Source organism: Bufo gargarizans, chromosome 5 (assembly GCF_014858855.1).
Source record: "Bufo gargarizans isolate SCDJY-AF-19 chromosome 5, ASM1485885v1, whole genome shotgun sequence".
NCBI lineage: Eukaryota > Metazoa > Chordata > Amphibia > Anura > Bufonidae > Bufo > Bufo gargarizans.
This window is the reverse complement of record NC_058084.1, coordinates 326,541,156-326,564,674: the sequence shown is the minus strand read 5'-3', so window position 1 is coordinate 326,564,674 and position 23,519 is coordinate 326,541,156.

The window sequence follows — 23,519 nt, the reverse complement described above, 5'->3', positions numbered from 1 at the left end:
TTTAACATAGCCAAGACGGATCCGTCATGAACTCCACTGAAAGTCAATGGGGGGCGAATCAGTTTTCTATTGTGGCAAAGAAAACAGATCAGTCACCATTGACTTGCATTGGGGGTAATGCCAGATCAGTCTTGCTCCGCATCCCAAGACGAAAGCAAACTACAACATGTTGCGGTTTGCTCTCCGGTATGGGAAAGCAACTAAATGGAACGGAATGCATTTTGGAGCATTTAGTTCTGTTCAATTTTTTGTCCATTAACAATGAATAGGGACAAAACTGAAGCGTTTTTCCCCGGTATTGAGCCACTATGACGGATCTCAATTTTTTGGCAGCAGAGAAAAAAAAATACTCCTCTTAGGCTGGGTTCACACAGGCATTGCGGGAAAAGGTGCGGGTGTTTGCGGGAACATACGCGATTTTTCAGCAAAACATTGTAATGCGTTTTGCACACACGTGAGAAAAATCGGCATGTTTGGTACCCAAACCCGAACTTCTTCACAGAAGTTCGGGTTTGGGATCGGGGTTGTGTAGATTGCTATTATTTTCCCTTATAACATGGTTATAAGGGAAAATAATTGCATTCTTAATACAGAATGCATAGTACAATACCTCTAGAGGGGTTAAAATAAAATAATTGAACTCACCTTAATCCACTTGCTCACGCAGCCGGCATCTCTTCTGTCGTCTTCTTTGCTGTGTACAGGAAAAGGACCTGTGGTGACATCACTCTGGTCATTACATGATCTTTTACCATGGTGATGGACCATGTGATGACCGGAGTGACGTCACTACAGGTCCTTTTCCTGTACACAGCAAAGAAGAAGACAAAAGAGATTCCGGCTGCGCGAGCAAGTGGATTAAGGCGAGTTCAATTCTTCTTTTTTTTTAACCCCTCCAGCTCTATTTTACTTAGCATTCTGTATTAAGAATGCCATTATTTTCCCTTATAACCATGTTCGTCTCCTAGCAACCGTGCGTAAAAAAAAAAATATATATAAAAAAAAATAATGAAATCGCACCGCATCCGCACTTTCTTGCGGATGCTTGCGATTTTCACTCAGCCCTATTCACTTCTATGTGGCCTGCGTGAAAATCACAGCTCATGTGCACAGCCCCATAGAAATTAATAGGTCCGGATTCAGTGCAAGTGCAATGCATTCACCTCCCGCATTGCACCCGCGAGGAAATCTCACCCGTGTGAACTTAGCCTTAGGGTATGTTCACATCATTTTGAAATCCAGCAGGCTGTCCTGGCAGAGGAGCAGCCTTCCAGACTTCTTTTCAGCCAGTTTTTAAAAATAACAGATTCCTGCAGACAGGAGTTTTTGTTTGGCCGCATTCCAGCATTATGCCCAAAAACTAGTCAATCGGGATCCGACAGTTCCCGGCATTATCTGGCTTTGCTGGACCCAGTCCTCTGCCGGATTTAAAAAATGGAAACGTAAATGTAGGGTATTTGAGGAGTATTTTTAGCCAAGAAGGAGTACAAAAATTGAAGTAATTCAAATAAATAAATACTTAGGCTCCATTCACACGTGCATAATAATGGGTCCGCATCAGTTCCTCAAATTATTGGGGAACGGGTGTGGACCCATTCAATCGCTATGGGGCAGGAATGGATGTGGACATCCGCATTTCCGGAGCGCACCGCCGATCTTCCGTTTTTTTCCGGAGCCGCGGACTGGAACGTCCTATTCTTGTCCGCAATTGCAGACAAGAATAGGCATTTCTATGGGAATGCCGGGTGTATTGCAGATCCGCAGTACACTACGGACGTGTGAATGGACCCTTAGGTATATATAACATTGAGAGTTCGCCATATGTGCAGAAAATGCATTAAAAGATTTGCACTGCCATATCCTGACACCCATATTGTATAATTATACAGTATTATCCATATAGTTATATTTCCACCTATAGAGCTGTCTGAAGGTTTGTTTTTTTACAGGGCAAGCTGTAGTTCTTATTGGCATTTTTTTTTTTTTGGGGGGGGGGGGGGGGGTAAAAATGGCAAATACAGTCCTTTTACTATACATGTGATTTTGCAGTAGGTTGTCCAATCAGATGGATCGAGTCCTCTTCCTCACCTATCAGAGGCAGTGGTTGCTATTGACTGTGGCATCTGATGGGTTACAAGACCAGGATTGGAGTTATCACCAATCCTGGTCATTGTGGCCAGGTTCAGCTGTATTACAAAGCTGACACCCGCCATATATGGAGCGGGCTCTGCTAAAAAGCCCGCTCCATATGTTCCTTACATGCAAATGACATACAGTTACGTCATTCTGGATTAAGGGGTCAGTAACAACAAGCTTTATTATTGGATGAGTTGGGACTCTGCAGTCTTGTTGTGGCAGTCTGAGCACTCGTCAGTGCAGGGAAAGTCCCATATTATTAATGGTAGTTTTAAAAAATAAATCTGTGAAGACAATAAGGAAAATGACAAAAGTGAAATGAGGAAAATAAGATAGTTACATACATAATATTCAGTCAGAATTTTTTCACCAGGATTCAGCCTGTCTTCACCCTGTAGCAAATCAAACAATTTAAAAGGTAAAAAAAATCATTAAATAATCTTTAAGGGAAACATGTGCAGATGAGCATGTATTCATAACTTAAATGGGGTTTTTCAGGATTTTCATATTGATTACCTATCCTTTAGGATCGACAGGAGTCTGACACCCGGCACCTCCACCAATCAGCTGTTTGAGGGAGCACCCATGAGCGGCGTGGCAATCCTTTCAACTAACCAAGCGCATTGCCACCCATTTGCCAGCAGCTGTGCTTGGTATTGCAGATGAGCCCCGGCCATGTGACTGATGAACTTGACATCACAAGACCTACGAAGAGGCCTAAGCGTTCACGGAGCACCACAGCCTCTTCATACAACTGACTGTTGCCGGTGTTGGGAGTAGAATGCCCACTAGGGCTGCACGATATGGGAATTTTGTGCGATTGCGATTAGGGCCCTAAAAATTGCGATAACACTATGCAATGCAATATTTTAAGGGAATTGTGCTAGAGATCTATTTGCTTGGATTTTCAAGGCAAAAGTACACACAAATTACTGATAATGCTAAAATGTAGTTATGCTTAACTCAAGAACTGAAATGCACAGTGTTTTTCAAAATAAAACATCTTTTACTAAATTAAATAACATATTTGCATTACTGCAAAAGTACAAGATACAAAACTTGCCACTTTCTTAATAGCACTGCACAGAACATATAAATAAAATAGAATAAATAGAACATTTGTTCATTAAAATAACTTGCCTCCAGCCCCTCCTCCCTCCCCGCACACTAACTGATGCATCGCCGGCCGCTATGCTGCACATCCGCGTCAGCCACCTAAAAAGTCAACCATTGCTTTATAAGACGCACTGCCATTTCCCCCCCACTTTTGGGGGTAAAAAAAAGTTGTCTTATAAAGCGAAAAATATGGTAATACAATTGCAGCATTTTTAGGTCGGCCAATTGGCAATATGGCGATATATTGTGCAGGTCTAATGCCCACCGATCTCATATTGATGACCTATCCTATCCTGAAAATAGGCCATCAATACAAAAACCTTCTTAAATAGGTATTCTGGGGGCATAATTTTATCCAGTTCCAGACCAGGCCATTTACCCACCTTCCTGACCAGACATGTGGCCTGGAAACTCATAACTTTTTTTAGTTACTTATTTAAGGACACAGCCATATTTCACCTTAAGGACCAGGCCATTTTTTGCAAATCTGACCAGTGTCACTTTATGTGGTGATAACTTTTAAAACGCTTTGACTTATCCAAGCCATTCTGAGATTGTTTTTTCGTCACATATTATACTTCATGACACTGGTAAAATGGAAAAAAAATCATTTTTATCTATAAAAATACCAAATTTGCCAAAAATGTTGAAAAATTAGCAAATTTCCAAGTTTCAATTTCTTTACTTCTATAATACATAGTAATTCCTCCAAAAATAGTTATTACTTTACATTCCCCATATGTCTACTTCATGTCTGGATAATTTTAGGAATGACATTTTATTTTTGGGGAACGTTACAAGGCTTAGAAGTTTTCAAAAACCCACTTTTCAAGGACCTGTTCAGGTCTGAAGTCACTTTGTGAGGCTTACATAATAGAAACCACCCGAAAAAGACCCCATTTTAAAAACTACACCCCTCAAGGTATTCAAAACTGATTTTACAAATTTTGGTAACCCTTTAGGTGTTCCACAAGAATTAATGTAAAATAGAGATACAATTTCCACTGTAATATTTTTTTTCCAGTTAGAAAGCAAGGGTTAACAGCCAAACCAAACTCAATATATATGGCTCTGATTCTGTCGTTTACAAAAACACCCCATATGTGGTCGAAAACCACTGTACGGGCACAAGGCATGGCGCAGAAGGAAAGAAATGCCATACGGTTTTTGGAAGGCAAATTTTGCTGGACTGGTTTTTTGACACCATGTCCCATTTGAAGCCCCCCTGATGCACCCCTAGAGTAGAAACTCCAAAAAAGTTACCCCATTTTAGAAACTACGGGATAGGGTGGCAGTTTTGTTGGTACTATTTTAGGGTATTACACTTACAAGGTAACAAGAAATAGCTGTTTTGGCACAGTTTTTATTTTTTGTTATTTACAACATTCCTCTGACAGGTTAGATCATGTGGTATTTTATAGATCAGGTTATCACGGACGCGGCGATACCTAATATGTATACTTTTTTATTTATTTATGCAAGTTATACAAAATGATTTTATTTTTTAAACAAAAATAATGTTTTAGGGCTCTTTCACACCTGCGTTCTTGTCTTCCGGCATAGAGTTCCGTCGTCGGGGCTCTATGCCGGAAGAATCCTGATCAGTTTTATCCTAATGCATTCTGAATGGAGTGAAATCCGTTCAGGATGCATCAGGATGTCTTCAGTTACGGAACGTTTTTTGGCCGGAGAAAATACAGCAGCATGCTGCGCTTTTTGCTCCGGCCCAAAATCCTGAACACTTGCCGCAAGGCCGGATCCGGAATTAATGCCCATTGAAAGGCATTGATCCGGATCCGGCCTTAAGCTAAACGTTGTTTCGGTGCATTGCTGGATCCGACGTTTAGCTTTTTCTGAATGGTTACCATGGCTGCCGGGACGCTAAAGTCCTGGCAGCCATGGTAAAGTGTAGCGGGGAGCAGCATACTTACCGTCCGTGCGGCTCCCGGGGCGCTCCAGAGTGACGTCAGGGCGCCCCACGCGCATGGATGACGTGATCGCATGGCACGTCATCCATGCGCATGGGGCGCTCTGACGTCACTCTGGAGCGCCCCGGGAGCCGCGCGGACTGTAAGTATACCGCTCCCCCTACGGCAACCAGGACTTTAATAGCGTCCTGGCTGCCATAGTAACACTGAAAGCATTTTGAAGACGGATCCGTCTTCAAATGCTTTCAGTACACTTGCGTTTTTTTCCGGATCTGGCGTGTAATTCCAGCAAGTGGAGTACACGCCGGATCCGGACAACGCAAGTGTGAAAGAGGCCTTAGTGTTTCCATAGTCTGAGAGCCATTGTTTTTTTCAGTTTTTGGGTGATTATCTTAGGTAGGGTATGATTTTTGCGGGATGAGAGGACGGTTTGATTGGCGCTATTTTGGGGTGCATATGACTTTTTGATCGCTTGCAATTACACTTTGAGATGCAAGGTGACAAAAGTTTATTTATTTAGCACAGTTTTTATTTTTTACGGTGTTCATCTGAGGGGTTAGGTCGTGATATTGTTATAGAACCGGTCGATTCGGACGCAGTGATACCTAATATGTACACTTTTTTATTTATTTATATAAGTTTTACACAATAACAGCTTTTTAAAAAAAAAAAAAAAAAAAAAGTGACAGATTGGTACTATTTTGGTGGGCATGCGCCTTTTTGATCACTTGCTGTTGTACTTTTTGTGATGTAAAAAAAAAATTGTTAATATAGTACAGTTTTTATTTTTTTACAGTGTTCATCTGAGGGGTTAGGTCATGTGATATGTTTATAGAGACGGTTGATACAGATGCCGCGATACCCAATATGTATATTTGTGGAAATAAACTTTATTTGGGGAAAATGACGTTTTTTGTTTATTTTTCCTTAAAACTTAATATTTTTTTTGGGGGGGGGGGGGGGGGGGCGACTATTTTTTCCTTTTTTTTTTTCCACTTAATTTTTTGGGCCCTTTTGGGGGTCTAATCCTTTACAATGCATTTAGCCAAGGTGCCTGCTCAATGATTTGAGCAGACATCGGGTTCCGATCACCGCCTGCTGGTGATCAGAAATACACGACGTACCGAACGTCATGTGTCCGGAACAGGTTAAATAATATTTTGTGTGTTACATAGTAGGGATAGACAGATTATCGGTTTTACTGATATTAATCGGCTGATATTCAGGATGCTGCTGTCATGAGGCATTTAGGCCTCATACAGGGCTCCAGATGGCGACCAAAATGGTCGCAAATGCGACCTAGAATTGCTGAATGGCGACAAGACTTTGTAGTCCTGTCGCCATTTGCGCCTAGAACCGCCGCTGCTCTGCCGCTTTCACAAACTGACATGGCACCGCGCTGCTCTCAGCAAGGCCATTTTCTCAACAACAGTGTGACGGGGGAGAAGGAGGCGGTCCCTCCCCCCTGTACTGCTGCTGCCACCAATGGGCTGATAGCAGGGAGGGGGAGGGGAGGGGCTAATGCCACTGCACCACCAATGAATATCGTTTATGCTTACAATACAAACGCAGGCTGCCATGCGTGTGCCGGACACATCCCATACCCGGCACCTAGCCTCTATGACTGCGCGCTGCGATCCGCAGCTATTAACCTCCCAGGTGCAGCACCTGAGGGGGTTAATAGCGGCAGATCGCAGCGCGCAGTCATAGAGGCTAGGTGCCGGGTATGGGATGTGTCCGGCACCCGCATGGCAGCCTGCGTTTGTATTGCAAGCATAAACGATATTCATTGGTGGTGCAGTGGCATTAGCCCCTCCCCTCCCCCTCCCTGCTATCAGCCCATTGGTGGCAGCAGCAGTACAGGGGGGAGGGACCGCCTCCTTCTCCAACTGCGGGGACGCTTACTGTATATTTCCCTATCGCCGATGTTGCATGCACAGACAATGAGGAGGATGAGCGCCGACGATACGAGGTGGATGTGTCACATTTGGCATACGTACGCCGTTGCAGGGTATGCAGTTATGTCTACTGTACACAATATGTGTGTGGCCTCATGAAAAATACATTAACCACGCGTGTGCTGGCGGAGGAGAGCGAGGATGGCTCCTCCACAATTCATCCCAGCTGCCAAACTGTTTAGGTTCTGGTATTTACTGGCATTTCATTCAGCCACAGTAATAAGTACCAGCTATTCCGGGGCTTGCAGTGTACAGCAGGATGCTGCATGCGTGTGCCCTGTCTGTGTGCAGGTGTCTTTGTACGTCAATGTTTATATGCGGTTCTCCGCCAATAGAAATAGGTATTAAATAAAAAGTAAGGAAAAAAAACAAACACCAAAATATTAAGCTTAAATCACTCCCTTGTCCAATCTTACATATAAAATATATAAATAATAATAAATAAAATTACATATGACCACGCCCGAAAAAGTGTGAACTATTAAAAAATATCTCCTATGCGGTGAATGCCGTAACAGGGAAAAAAAAAAAAAAAAAAAGTGCAATTTGACATTTTTTTTTGTCACCTTGTCCTGACAAAAATTAGGATCGGACTGTTCTATTATGGTGCAGACGTTCCATAAAATGTGGAATGCACGCAGTTTTTTTGGCGTTTTATTTTTTTCACGTGGTATTGAGTATCGCAATACTTTTTTATGGCATCGAAATCAAGTCAAAATTTTGGTATCGTGACAACCCTAGGTAAGACGCGTGTTTTTTTTTTTTTTTTATTATACCGTAATTATATGCATTTTAAATTTGGCGACTAAAAATTTCCATTTGTCTCCTAAATTTCTCAGGTTAGGAGCCAATGGCTCCTTGATATTTTTTTTTAGTCTGGAGCCCTGTCATACACACGACTGTTTTCGTCATCCGCATCCGAGCCACATTTTTTGCGGCTTGGGTGTGGACCCATTCCCTTCAATGGGGCCGCAAAGGATGCGGACAGCACTCTGTGTGCTGTCCGCATTCGTGTGCACCGTTCCGTGGCCCCACAAAAACAAAAAAATTGCATGTCCTATTCTTGTCCGTTTTGCGGACAAGAATAGGCATTTCTACAATGGACCGACTGTTTCGTAAATTGCAGAAGGCACACGGACGGCTTCCGCTTTTGGCGGATCCGCGGTTTGCAGACCGCAAAAAACGGCACGGTCGTGTGCATGAGGCCTAAGGCTAGTTTCACATTAGCGGCAGGGGAGTCCGGCAGGCTGTTCCAGCGGGTGAACAACCTGTCGGATGCGTCCTGCCGCTAGTTCACGTGTGCACCCAGACTCCAGCGGCAGCACAGCGAGAGGCAGCCGGACTAAAAGTACTGCATGTCGTACTTTTAGTCCAGCTGCCTCACGCCGTGCGCTACCGGAACTCCGCCCCAACCCCCATTATAGTCAATAGGGACGGAGCGGCAGTCTGGGGGGGCACACGTGAACTAGCGGCAGGACGGATCCAACAGGCTGTTCACCCGCCGGAACAGCCTGTCGCTAATGTGAAAATACCGTAACAATCAGATGAAAAGTTTGGTGTATAGCTAGATACTACTGATGCCTCCTTTGCTGGCTTGATTCATTTTGCCATCGCATTATACGTACATGTCTAGTTTCCAGGGGTTATGTCCACGGCTGCAGTGCAGATGAGGTGGCACTGGAGCTGCTGCGGATGCGTACTTCCGTGGTCCCAGCCACCAGTAAGGTCAGCGCTTTTTCCTATGGTTTGCAAGCATGACCACCACTACTGAATTGCAGGGTGGTCATAACTAGTGTTGAGCGAACTTGTGTTTTAAGTTCGGCATCTAAAGTTCGAGTTCAGGTTATCAAAGTATCCCATTATGGATTCTAAATTCCATTATGGTCCGTGGTAGCGGAATCCATAACGGGATGCTTTGATAACCCGAACTTTAGACGCCGAACTTAAAACACAAGTTCGCTCAACACTAGTCAATAACCCCTGGATACGAGCAGTGTTTGGAAAAATGAATCCAGCCAGCAAAGGAAGCAATATGGATAATCACAATACATTAGTAAGTGCCTTGTATTAACTTGATAAATGCCATTTGCAGAAGTGAGACAACCCCTTTAAGGCTACTTTCACACTAGCGTTAGAAGAATCCGGCAGGCAGTTCCGTTGCCTACCGAATCTGGAAATCGGTATGCAAACGGATATCATTTGTTTCCAGATCCGTCTGACAATTGCATTGAAATACCGGACCAGTCTCTCCGGTGTTATACAGAAAAACAAATCAGATATTAAAAAAAAAAATTCACATTTGTAAAAGGTCTGCGCATGCGCAGACAAGAAAACCGGATCCGTCAATGCGGCAATTTCATGAATACATTTCAACATAAATTAATGCCGGTGTTCTGCCAGATTTCTATAGCTTGCCGAAAGTCTATAGCGGAAGTGACGTGGTGCGCTGCGCAAGCGCACTTCCATAAATCATCCGAATTATTGCCTTAAAGTGACAGTCACCTCCAGTAAAATACAGCATCTAGATGAATTTGGCATTTAGTAAAACTAACTCTATGCCGCCATTGATAGTGAAGAAGGAAATGGATGGTAAAGAAAGAGACTATCCATCTCTTTCTTTACCATCCGTTTCCTTCTTTACTATCAATGGCGGCATAGAGTTAGTTTTACCAAATGCCGAGCCCGATGCGTGGCGAGCGTACAAATTCATGTAGATTAATGGAGATGACTGTCACTTTAAGAAAGCTAATACCCTTAAGTCTGCGCACGCGCGATGTGCGAACTACTCCAGTGGAGGCAGCAGGAATGCTTCGCTGAAGTATGCTTGTGCGCTTGCGCAGCGCACCACGTGACTTCCGCTATAGACTTTCGGCAAGCTATAGAAATCTGGCAGAACACCGGATCTGGCAAGCCAGCAAGTGCTCTGGAATTTTGGCCTGGAGAAAATACTGCAGCATTCCGCAGTATTTTCCCTGGCCAAATACCATAAAAGGTACGGAACGAAAGACATCCTGATGCATACTGAACGGATTGCTTTCCATTCAGAATGCATTAGGAAAAAACAAATGCGTTTATTTTCCGGTATTGAGTTCCGTCCTTTAACGCTAGTAGCCTGTAACCTCCTCCACCTTGGAGGGTGAGCTGCCGTGGAGTCTTCTTTTTGGCACACTTGCTATATATGTCTAAAAATTAGATGTGCAAAAACACTACAAACTGAGGAGCAGCCTCAATACTAAGGCTGGAACTACATGGCCTGTTGCATGGCCAAAAGATCGCAAGTTGCTGCGACAGTGACCCTAAAATCTAAAAAAAAAAAATATATATCAAAAAATCCAACATAACTTTTTTTTTTGCGATTCTGGGGTTGCGGCAATTTGAGTCACGGTGATGCTGCTCTTTCCATTCAAAAGCTGTACTGCTACACAAAGATCACGTGGCAGATGTTGTGGCCAAGTTCATCATGTAGCCTCCGCCTTAATGTGGGCACGGGGTGCCACGTACAAACCTTTTTATGACAGTTTTGGTAAACATTTCGCACAACTTTTTGGATTGCCTGTGCAACAATATTTTAGTTTATTTTTTCACTGAAGTGTTAAGGGCGTGCCAGGGGCACAGACGGTGGCACCAACAAGTTTATCAACATTTACAAAAGCCAGACTTTGCAAATGACCCCCCCCCCCCCCCCCCCCCATCGCGTGCAATATGTCGCTATCCTTATAGATACATTAGCCTGGAGATGGCGTGATACTGTATGGGGCACAAAGTTGCTGCCCAAAAAAATACAAATAAATCACTTGCGAGTATTTCACTGGTTTCTTTGCAACCTCCTAAAACGCCATTATCCTGTGTATGATCAGAATGCATTCCCTGGGATGTGCACATACAGCCCAATAATCACCATGGAGCCCCAGGTAAAATGAGGGATCCAGTCAGGTCCTCTCAGATACCTATGGCTACATTAGGTCATCATAGATACTGGCTCATATATTATACAACCACAGCAACCACTGCTCAAACAGGTTCAGCTCAAGACTGATAACATTATACAGTAACGCATCACACGGTCTGCCAATGTACACTTCAGCCTAGAGCCGCGTGCATCCCTAGTGCGTAGAGGTGCTGAGGAGAACGTACCGCCATCTTGCCGGCCTGCACGAGCTGCCAGTAATGGCGCCACCTGCGCTCCCTCACTAAATAATTCCCTGCTCTGGGCGGGATCGCCCCGGGCGCCCTTCACCCGACCACGAGGGGATGTTCTGTGACGGGTGCTGGCAGCTTCTAGACTTCTGTGCTACTAGTGGACTGTGTGCCAGGTGCATGACATAAGGTTGAGGTGACATTTTGCTAAATGTTTGTGAGCAGGTTATTTTGGTCAGGTCACAGTCTGGTACGTAGGTTCTTGTCAGTCTAATGTGCACTGAAAGCAGATGATACTAATAATTATCAGTATATTAACCCCTTAAGGACCCTGAGAGTTTCCATTTTTGCGTTTTCTTTTTTCACTTTTTTCTTTTTCCATTCACATAACCTTATGAGGGCTTATTTTTTGCAGGACAAGTTGTACTTTCTCATGGCACAATTTACGTTTGCATACCATGTAGTAGGAAGCAGAAAAAAAAAATCCAAATGGGGTATAATTGGGAAAAAACGCAATTCAGATTTTTACTCTGTACACTATGCGATAAAATTGACCTGTTATCTTCATTCTCTGGGTCAGTACAGTTACAACGATACCACACTTAAAAAATTAAAACCTTTGAGGGAAAAAAAATAATAATTTTATAACCATATTCTGACCCCTATAACTTTTTTGTAGTTATGTGTACGGGGCTGCGTGAGGGCTCATTTGTTGCGGGACAATCTGTTCTTTTTAGTGATACAAATTTGAAGTGTGTGCGACTTTTTTATCACTTTTTATTAAAAAATTATTGGGTAGTTGAAGTGATAAAAAATTGCAAATTGGCAGTTTTTCTTAGTATTTTTCCCGTTACGCCATTTGCCATTAATATTGTTATATTTTAATTGTATAGGCATTTTAGCACACAGCGATGCCCGTGATGTTTATGTTTTTTATTGGTTAAGTATTTTTATTTTAAGAAAAGGGGGGTGATTTGAACTTTTAGGTTTTTTATATTTGTAAAAACTTTTTCTAACTTTTTTAAAACTTTTTTTAAGTCACAATAACTGGCAATCATTTGATTGCCCATTTTGTTCCTTGATGGCTATTGTATTTGCAATTGACTATACCAATACAATGCTGCCGACTAGTCGCCTGTATTGGTATAGTCCTAAAATAAGCTGCAAAGCCTGCTTGAGGCTTCAGGCTATTAAATAGATATAACAGGTTCCCTGATGTCAGTCGGGGAACGCTGTTACCGGAGCGGAAGTGTGCGACTTCCGCTTCCGGACTGCGAAAATGCGATGGTCACATTTGACCACGTCATCTAAAGGGGAAAATGTATGCGATCAGCCTTATGGCTAATAGCAGAAACCCGGCGGCATTGGTGCCAGCTGCACGTGCGAACAGGCGCCATGCTTTGGGACCGGACGTCCGCATATACGGCAGAGGTCCTTAAGGGGTTAAAGGCTCAAGTGCACAAACATTTTTGGTCAGCATTTTTTTGCAGTTCAGATGTTGACCCATTCACTTCAGTGGGGCCACAAAAAAAGCGGGCAGCACACTGTATGGTGTCTGCATCTGTAAATAGAACATGTCCTATTCTTGTCCGTTTACAGACAAGGATAGGACAGTTCTATAGAGGGAAGGAGATTTTATTCCACAAAATGCGTAACTCACACGGCAAGTATCTGTGTTTTGCAGATCCGCAAAACATGGCCCGGTCGTGTGCATGAGCACTAATGCTTGTTCACACGACCGTATGTATTTTGCGGTCCGCAAAAAATACGGATGACTTCCGTGTGCATTCCGTATTTTAGCGGAATGGAACAGCTGGCCCTTCATAGAACAGTACTATCCTTGTCCGTAATGCGGAACGGAAATACGGAAACGGAATGCTCATGGAGTACATAACTTTTTATTTTTTGCGAAACCAATGAATGGTTCCGCGTAATATCTGCAAAAAAAAATGTAGAAACAAATAGAAACAAAAAAAATATACGGCCGTGTGTAGAGTTGTTTCGGGTATCGAATTTTCGATACCAAATCGATACTTTTGTCCCGGAATCGATACAATACCGGGATTTGCCTTTTATCAATACTCTCAGCGTGGCCATGTTCCCTCAGCAGCACAGGGAGAAGGAGTCACTCTCTCCCTCCCCTATGCTGCCACTGCCACCAATGGGAACGAAGAGGTGGGGAGGGCGCACTGCGCCACCAATGATAACTAATGTCATGTTTAGCCCCTTCCTGACACATGACGTACTACTACGTCATGGAAACCACTGTGTTCCCGCAATTTGACTTAATAGTACGTCATGGTGATCGGGCAGGCACCGGAGCAGTGCGCTCGTGATCACTGCAGGGGCCCGGCAGTCCCGGGTAGCCGGGCCCCTGCTGTATCCGCCGGCATCTCTGTAAAAGCTGATGCCGGCGGATTAACCCCTTCAATGCTGTGATCCGCGCTGACCGCAAAATAGAAGGGGTTTGTGTCGGGTGAGTGAGCGCATAGAGTCCCCGCAGTGCTGTGGCGTGGACCCGATGCGTGACAAGGCAGCCCAATGCCGTGCAGAGGCTACCCAATGCCTTGCACGGCATCGGGACCTGCCTTCTACGGGTGCTGAGGAGTTCCAGCCTCAGGCTGGGTCTCCTAGGCAACCTGTTCGTGTACTACTCACTGTAGTACACGAACAGGCAATGCATTACAAAACAGATGTATTGTAATGCATTGCAGAGGGGATCAGACTCCCAAAAGTGAACATCAGAAATAAAGTAAAGAAAAAAAAGTTACAAAAAAGTGTTTAATAAAATTAATAAAGTAATAAAATTAATAAAGTAAAAAAAGAAAAAAAACGCACCTTTCCCCTTATTTTATAATAAAAAACAGAAGAAAAAACCCCACACATACTAGGTATCGCCGCGTCCGTAATGACCGGCTCTATAAATATATCACATGATCCACCCTGTCGGATAAACACCATAAAAAAGGCCTGGCTGCTAGCTAAGAAAGATTATGAACTATGGTACACTGGAGGGGAGGAGATTCACAGAACTAAGAAGGATTCCATGTTCTTTAAATATGCCAATAAGGTTGGCAGAATCCTAGCAAGGTTATCGAGGGCAGTGTTTCCCAACCAGTGTGCCTCCAGCTGTTGCAAAAACTACAACTCCCAGCATGCCTGGACAGCCTTTGGCTGTTCGGGCATGCTGGGAGTTGTAGTTTTGCAACAGCTGGAGGCACACTGGTTGGGAAACACTGATCTAGGGGACCTAGAGAACAACTGTGTATTCCGTTCTTGAAAGACAAATCAGGGCACTTGCAGACATCCCCAGAATTGGTACTAGAAGTATTTAGAACGTACTAGCAAAAACTGTATTCTACGGATGACCCACCACAATCAATGACAAACACCCTCCTAGACAGAATATCCCTTCCGTGAGTAACAGAGGAACAATTAGCTGAGTTAAATAAGTTAATATCGTAGGAGGAGGTCTCAATGGCAATACGGTCACTAAAATGAGGGAAGGCACCCGGACCAGATGGCTATACGGGAGAATTTTACAAGGTGCTGGGAAAGGACGTTTCTCTACTACTGATGAAACAATACAACCATGTATTAAATGGGGAACAAACGCAATTGACTGATAATACTGCATACATACGTTTAATCCCAAAGCAAGGGAAAGATCCAACACTGCCGGCCTCCTACTGCCGGCCCAAATCTCTCTTAAATGTGGATCAAAAATTTTGGCAGACAGACTACCCAATATTCTACCAAGTCTGATTGGTTCATCCCAAGTTGGATTTGTCAAAGGCAGGTCAGCTGTATTTATTCTAAGGAAAGTGCTGACGATATTAGACCACACATACCGCAAATCAGCCGACCTTACGAATCCAGCGCTGTTAACTATAGACGCCGAGAAGGCTTTTGACAACTTAAGATGGGACTGGCTGGCGGCAGTGTTGGATAAGATGAGAGTGACGGGGGTATTCCGAATTTTCCTGTTAGCATTGTATGCAGACCCTAGAGCGCGAATAGCATTGCTAGGATTTTTGTCTCGCCCATTCCAGTTATTGAAAGGCACGAGGCAGGGGTGCCCTTTGTCACCGTTGTTATTTAACCACTTTAACCCCGCTAGCTGAAACCCCCTTAATGACCAGGCCACTTTTTACACTTCTGCACTACACTACTTTCACCGTTTATTGCTCGGTCATGCAACTTACCACCCAAATGAATTTTACCTCCTTTTCTTCTCACTAATAGAGCTTTCATTTGGTGGTATTTAATTGCTGCTGACATTTTTACTTTTTTTGTTATTAATCGAAATTTAACGATTTTTTTTGCAAAAAAATGACATTTTTCACTTTCAGTTGTAAAATTTTGCAAAAAAAAACGACATCCATATATACATTTTTCACTAAATTTATTGTTCTACATGTCTTTGATAAAAAAAAATGTTTGGGTAAAAGTTATAGCATTTACAAACTATGGTACAAAACGGTGAATTTCCGCTTTTTGAAGGAGCTCTGACTTTCTGAGCACCTGTCATGTTTCCTGAGGTTCTACAATGCCCAGACAGTACAAACACCCCACAAATGACCCCATTTCGGAAAGAAGACACCCTAAGGTATTCACTGATGGGCATAGTGAGTTCATAGAACTTTTTATTTTTTGTCACAAGTTAGCGGAAAATGATGATTTTTTCTTTTTTTTTTTTTTTCTTACAAAGTCTCATATTCCACTAACTTGTGACAAAAAATAAAAACTTCCATGAACTCACTATGCCCATCACAAAATACCTTGGGGTGTCTTCTTTCCAAAATGGGGTCACTTGTGGGGTAGTTATACTGCCCTGGCATTCTAGGGGCCCAGATGTGTGAGAAGAAGTTTGCAATCAAAATCTGTAAAAAATGGGAAAAGTTGTCTTTTGCCAAGATATTTATCTCACCCAGCATAGGTATATGTAAAATGACACCCCAAAACACATTCCCCAACTTCTCCTGAGTACGGCGATACCACATGTGTGACACTTTTTTGCAGCCAAGGTGGGCAAAGGGGCACACATTCCAGAGAGCACCTTTCGGATTTCACCGGTCATTTTTTACACATTTTGATTGCAAACTACTTGCCACACATTAGGGCCCCTAGAATGCCAGGGCAGTATAACTACCCCACAAGTGACCCCATTTTGGAAAGAAGACACCCCAAGGTATTCCGTGAGGGGCATGGCGAGTTCCTAGAATTTTTTTTTTTTGTCACAAGTTAGCGGAAAATGATGATTTTTATTTTTTTTTTCTTACAAAGTCTCATATTCCACTAACTTGTGACAAAAAATAAAAACTTCCATGAGCTCACTATGCCCCTCATTTAATACCTTAGGGTGTCTTCTTTCCAAAATGGGGTCACTTGTGGGGTAGTTATACTGCCCTGGCATTCTAGGGGCCCATATGTGTGAGAAGAAGTTTGCAATCAAAATCTGTAAAAAATTACCGGTGAAATCCAAAAGGTGCACTTTGGAATGTGTGCCCCTTTGCCCACCTAGGCTGCAAAAAAGTGTCACACATCTGGTATCGCCGTACTCAGGAGAAGTTGGGGAATGTGTTTTGGGGTGTCATTTTACATATACCCATGCCGGGTGAGAGAAATATCTTGGCAAAAGACAACTTTTCCCATTTTTTTTATACAAAGTTGGCATTTGAACAAGATATTTACCTCACCCAGCATGGGTATATGTAAAATGACACCCCAAAACACATTCCCCAACTTCTCCTGAGTACGGCGATACCAGATGTGTGACACTTTTTTGCAGCCTAGATGCGCAAAGGGGCCCAAATTCCTTTTAGGAGGGCATTTTTAGACATTTGGATCCCAGACTTCTTCTCACGCTTTAGGGCCACTAAAAAGCCAGGGCAGTATAAATACCCCACTTTGGAAAGAAGACACCCCAAGGTATTCAATGAGGGGCCTGGCGAGTTCATAGAATTTTTTTTTTTTTTTGGCATAAGTTAGCGGAAATTGATTTTTATTTATTTTTTTCTCACAAAGTCTCCCTTTCCGCTAACTTGGGACAAAAATTTAAATCTTTCATGGACTCAATATGCCCCTCAGCAAATACCTTGGGGTGTCTTCTTTCCAAAATGGGGTCATTTGTGGGGTGTTTGTACTGCCCTGGCATTTTAGGGGCCCTAAAGCGTGAGAAGTATGGAATATAAATGTCTAAAAATTTTTACGCATTTGGATTCCGTGAGGGGTATGGTGAGTTCATGTGAGATTTTATTTTTTGACACAAGTTAGTGGAATATGAGACTTTGTAAGAAAAATAAAAAAATAAAATTTCCACTAACTTAGGCCAAAAAAATGTCTGAATGGAGCCTTACAGGGGGGTGATCACCCATATAGACTCCCTGATCACCCCCCTGTCATTGATCACCCCCCCTGTCATTGATCACCCCCCCTGTCATTGATCACCCCCCCTGTCATTGATCACCCCCCTGTAAGGCTCCATTCAGACGTCCGTATGATTTTTACGGATCCACGGATACATGGATCGGATCCGAAAAACACATACGGACGTCTGAATGGAGCCTTACAGGGGGATGATCAATGACAGGGGGGTGATCAAAGACAGGGGGGTGATCAGGGAATCTATATGGGTGATCACCTCCCTGTCATTGATCACCCCCCTGTAAGGCTCCATTCAGACGTCCGTATGTGTTTTGCGGATCCAATCCATGTATCCGTGGATCCGTAAAAATCATACGGACGTCTGAATGGAGCCTTACAGGGGGGTGATCAATGACAGGGGGGTGATTCAGGGTGTCTATATGGGTGATCACCCCCCTGTAAGGCTCCATTCAGACGTCCGTATGCGTTTTGCGGATCCGATCCATGTATCCGTAAAAATCATACGGACGTCTGAATGGAGCCTTACAGGGGGGTGATCAATGACTGGGGTGATCAGGGAGTCTATATGGGTGATCACCCCTCTGTCATTGATCACCCCCCTGTAAGGCTCCATTCAGACGTCCGTATGTGTTTTGCGGATCCGATCCATGTATCCGTGGATCCGTAAAAATCATACGGACGTCTGAATGGAGCCTTACAGGGGGGTGATCAATGACAGGGAAGTGATCAGCAAGTCTATATGCGTGATCGCCCCCTTGTCATTGATCACCCTCCTGTAAGGCTCCATTCAGACGTCCGTACGTGTTTTGCGGATCCGATCCATGTATCCGTGGATCCGTAAAAATCATACGGACGTCTGAATGGAGCCTTACAGGGGGGTGATCAATGACAGGGGGGTGATCAATGACAGGGGGGTGATCAGGAAGTCTATATGGGTGCTCACCCCCTTGTCCTTGATCACCCCCCTGTAAGGCTCCATTCAGACATCCGTATGTGTTTTGCGGATCCGATCCATGGATGCGTGGATCCGTAAAAATCATACGGACGTCTGAATGGAGCCTTATAGGGGGGTGATCAATGACAGGGGGGTGATCAATAACGGGGGGGGGGTGATCAGGGAGTGTATATGAAGTGATCAGGGTTTCATAAGGGGTTAATAAGTGACAGGGGGGGGTGTAGTGTAGTGGTGTTTGGTGCTACTTTGCACAGCTACCTGTGTCCTCTGGTGGTCGATCCAAACAAAAGGGACCACCAGAGGACCAGGTAGCAGGTATATTAGACGCTGTTATCAAAACAGCGTCTAATATACCTGTTAGGGGTTAAAATAATCACATCTCCAGCCTGCCAGCGAGCGATCGCCGCTGGCAGGCTGGAGATCCACTCGCTTACCTTCTGTTCCTGTGAGCGCGCGCGCCTGTGTGCGCGCGTTCACAGGAAATCTCGCGTCTTGCGAAATGACGCGTATATGCGTCGCTGAGCGCACAGCTGCCACCTCCGGACCGCAGATCTGCGTTAGGCGGTCCGGAGGTGGTTAACATTGCGATGGAACCCCTGGCGAGGTATCTAGAGTCAAAGGAGGCCTTTGAAGGAATCACAATAGGGTCCAAAACGATTTATACGTCCCTTTTCGCGGATGATATCATTATGTATCAAGCCAATCCCTCAAGAGACATCACAAAAAAATTTTAAGCACTACATGAGGTTGGATTGTATTCAGGTTTTAAAGTAAATGTAGCTAAGTGTGAGTTATTATTTCTAAGAGGACAAAAGGAGGGGATGTCTGCCACTCTACAAAAGTCTCCAGTCAAAGTAGCTAAGGATTATATCACATACCTCGGAATAAAAATAGGCAAATCTCCCCATTCCTTATATGCTCTTAACGCCCTACTTCCCGAGTCCTTAAGGACCAAGGACGTACCGGTACGTCCTAACTTTAAATCGGGATTCCGGCGCCCCAGGGGTTAATCTGAACAGGATGCCGTCTGAAATCATTCAGCCGCCATGCTGTCACAACGCCAGGGGGGGTCATGTGACCCCCTTGTGTCGGCGATCGCAGCAAACCGCAGGTCAATTCAGACCTGCGCTTTGCTGCGCTTTTGCAGTTTCTGATCCCCGCGGTCCCTGACTGTGGGGATCAGAAACTTCAGAGTGCCTAAAATCAAGATTTTGCACCCACCCCTGCACGATTTGATGGCGGCGGGTGGTGCAGGGGGGGTGTCGCAGGCGGTGGGGGCGGTGCGGCAGGCGGGATCGCGATCCCCCGCCCGCCTCCCCTTGAATAAACGTTGGCGTCTAGTGGGTTATGCCAGGGTGCCAGCACATTGCTGGCACCCTGGTATAAACGGCTGACATCGTTGATGCGATGTCAGCCGTTTAACCCTTTCCATACAGCGGTCCGTACGGACAGCTGTATGGAAAAGGTTAACAGCGCAGGGAGCTCCCTCCCTCTCCGATCGGGGGGCTGCTGTGCCTTTGCAGCCCCCCGATGGAGAGGGAGAGAGCCCCCAGGCAGCCCCCCAAAGCCCCGTCCTCACCCTTCCCCGTCTGCGAAGTTGTGGCAGACGGGGAAGGTTCCCATGGCAACAGGACGCCTGCTCAGGCGTCCTGCTGTCCATGGTGCTGAACAGATCTATGCTAAAAGCATAGATCAGTGTAAGTAAAATACAGTACAGAACCCTATAAGGTTCTGTACTGTATTTTACAGACATCAGACCCACTGGATCTTCAAGAACCAAGTGGGTCTGGGTCAAAAAAATGTAAAAAAAAAAGTGAAAAAAGTTAAGATAAAAAAAAACATTTATCACTGAATAAAAATTAAAAAAATAAAATACACTACACATATTAGGTATCGCCGCGTCCGTAACGACCTGATCTATAAAACGGTCATGTTACTTTCCCCGCACGGTGAACGCCATAAAAATAAAAAAATAAAAACTATGAGAAAATTGAAATTTTGCCCACCTTACTTCCCAAAAAAGGTAATAAAAGTGATCAAAAAAGTCGCATGTACGCCAAAATAGTACCAATCAAACCGTCATCTCATCCCGCAAAAAATGAGACCCTACTCAAGATAATCGCCCAAAAACTGAAAAAACTATGGCTCTTAGACTATTGAAACACTAAAACATTATTTTTTTTGTTTCAAAAATAAAATCATTGTGTAAAACTTACATAAATAAAAATAAAGTATACATATTAGGTATCGCCACGTCCGTATCGACCGACTCTATAAAAATATCACATGACCTAACCCCTCAGGTGACCACCGTAAAAAAATAAAAATAAAAAACTGTGTAAAAAAAGCAATTTTTTGCCATCTTACGTCACAAAAAGTGTAATGGCAAGCGATCAAAAAGTCATATGCACCCCAAAATAGTGCCAATCAAACCGTCATCTCATCCCGCAAAAAATTAGACCCTACTCAAGATAATCGCCCAAAAACTGAAAAAACTATGGCTCTCAGACTATGGAGACACTAAACAATTTTTTGGTTTTAAAAATGAAGTTATTGTATAAAACTTACATAAATAAAAAAAATTGTATACATATTAGGTATCGCCACGTCCGTGACAACCTGCTCTATAAAATTACTACATGATCTAACCTGTCAGATGAATGTTGTAAATAACAAAAAAAACTTGCCAAAAAAGCTATTTCTTGTTACCTTGCCGCACAAAAAGTGTAATATAGAGCAACCAAAAATCATATGTACCCTAAACTAGTACCAACAATACTACCACACTATTCCGTACTTTCTAAAATAGTGTCACTTTTTTTGAGTTTCTACTCTAGGGGTGCATCAGGGGGGCTTCAAATGGGACATGGTGTCAAAAAAACGTATGGCATTCCAAAAAACGTATGGCATTCCTTTCCTTCTGCGCCCTGCCGTGTGCCCGTACAGCAGTTTACGACCACATATGGGGTGTTTCTGTAAACTACAGAATCAGGGCCATAAATAATGAGTTTTGTTTGGCTGTTAACCCTTGCTTTGTAACTGGAAAAAAAATATTAAAATGGAAAATCTGCCAAAAAAGTGAAATTTTGAAATTGTATCTTTATTTTCCATTAAATCTTGTGCAACACCTAAAGGGTTAACAAAGTTTATAAAATCAGTTTTGAATACCTTGAGGGGTGTAGTTTCTTAGATGGGGTCACTTTTATGGAGTTTCTACTCTAGGGGTGCATCAGGGGGCTTCAAATGGGACATGGTGTCAAAAAAACTGTCCAGCAAAATCTGGCTTCCAAAAACCATACGGCGCACCTTTCACTCTATGCCCCGCTGTGTGGCCGTACAGTAGTTTACGGCCACATATGGGGTGTTTCTGTAAACAGCAGAGTCAGGGCAATAAAGATACAGTCTTGTTTGGCTGTTAACCCTTGCTTTGTTAGTGGAAAAAATGGGTTAAAATGGAAAATTAGGCAAAAAAATGAAATTCTCAAATTTCATCCCCATTTGCCAATAACTCTTGTGCAACACCTAAAGGGTTAACGAAGTTTGTAAAATCAGTTTTGAATACCTTGAGGGGTGTAGTTTTTAGAATGGGGTCATTTGTGGGCGGTTTCTATTATGTAAGCCTCGCAAAGTGACTTCAGAGCTGTAGTGGTCCCTAAAAATTGGGTTTTTGTAAATTTCTGAAAAATTTCAAGATTTGCTTCTAAACTTCTAAGCCTGGTAACATCCCCAAAAAATAAAATATCATTCCCAAAATTTTTCAACATTTTTGGCAAATTTGGTATTTTTTTATAGATAAAAATGAATTTATTTCTTTTTTACTCCATTTTACCAGTGTCATGAAGTATATTATGTGACGAAAAAAACTATCTCAGAATGGCCTGGATAAGTCAAAGTGTTTTAAAGTTATCAGCACTTAAAGTGACACTGGTCAGATTTGCAAAAAATGGGCTGGTCCTTAAGGGGTTAATTTCACGCCATTGTTCTGTAAAATTCAACAAGAACTAAACAGATGGAGAAACCTACCACCACTGTCACAGTTGGGGAAATGCCACTTAATAAAAATGATAAGCTTCCCAAAATTGCTGTACCCGATGCAAACGATACCAATTCTCATACGTCATAAAGAAATAATGGCACTTAACAGAGCTTTTACAGATTTTATCTGGTCCGGGAAAAGAACTCGTATTGGGTTGAAAACGTTATGGCACGCACTGAGAGCGGGGGGTACACAATTTCCAGATATAAGACGGTACAATCTGGCAGGGATTTTCCGCCATTGTAGAGACTGGTTAAATCAGACTTCGCACTACTCGAATGTAGCATTAGAAAAGGAGTTAGCCAAGGGGTATGAATTGGGAGGACTGTTGCATTCAAAATTAGCGCTGATGCACTCAGATTAAAAAAATTCTGTGTTAATCAGGTAACCTGGAAAGAAATGAGAAAGATGTATGGTCTATCATTTTTAGCGTCCAAACATATGACATTATTTGGACACCCTGAATTTGAAATGGGCAGAAGCAATACAATGTTTCGGGGCTGGGGGACCAAGGGAATAAATACTCTACAACGGGTTGTGCATGATAAAAACCCAAGATACCGGACCTTTAAAGAGATGCAGGAAACATTTAATCTTTCTGAGGGACAAATGCTGCCTTAATTGCAGGTCATGCATTTTTGCAAACACAGATTAAAAGACGTGAAAAAGGAATATGTGTCGAACCAATTTGATAATCTGCTGAAAAACAAAGAATGTAAAATATCCTTATCTGAGGTGTACAAAGAGGTTAGAGATAGGGAAGATAAGAAAATGGAGTTCAAGTTGTTTCGGAATTGGGAATCGCTCTTAGGTACATCAGATTGGAAGGATAGGATTTAGAGGGCTGGATGAGAGTGAGAAAGGCT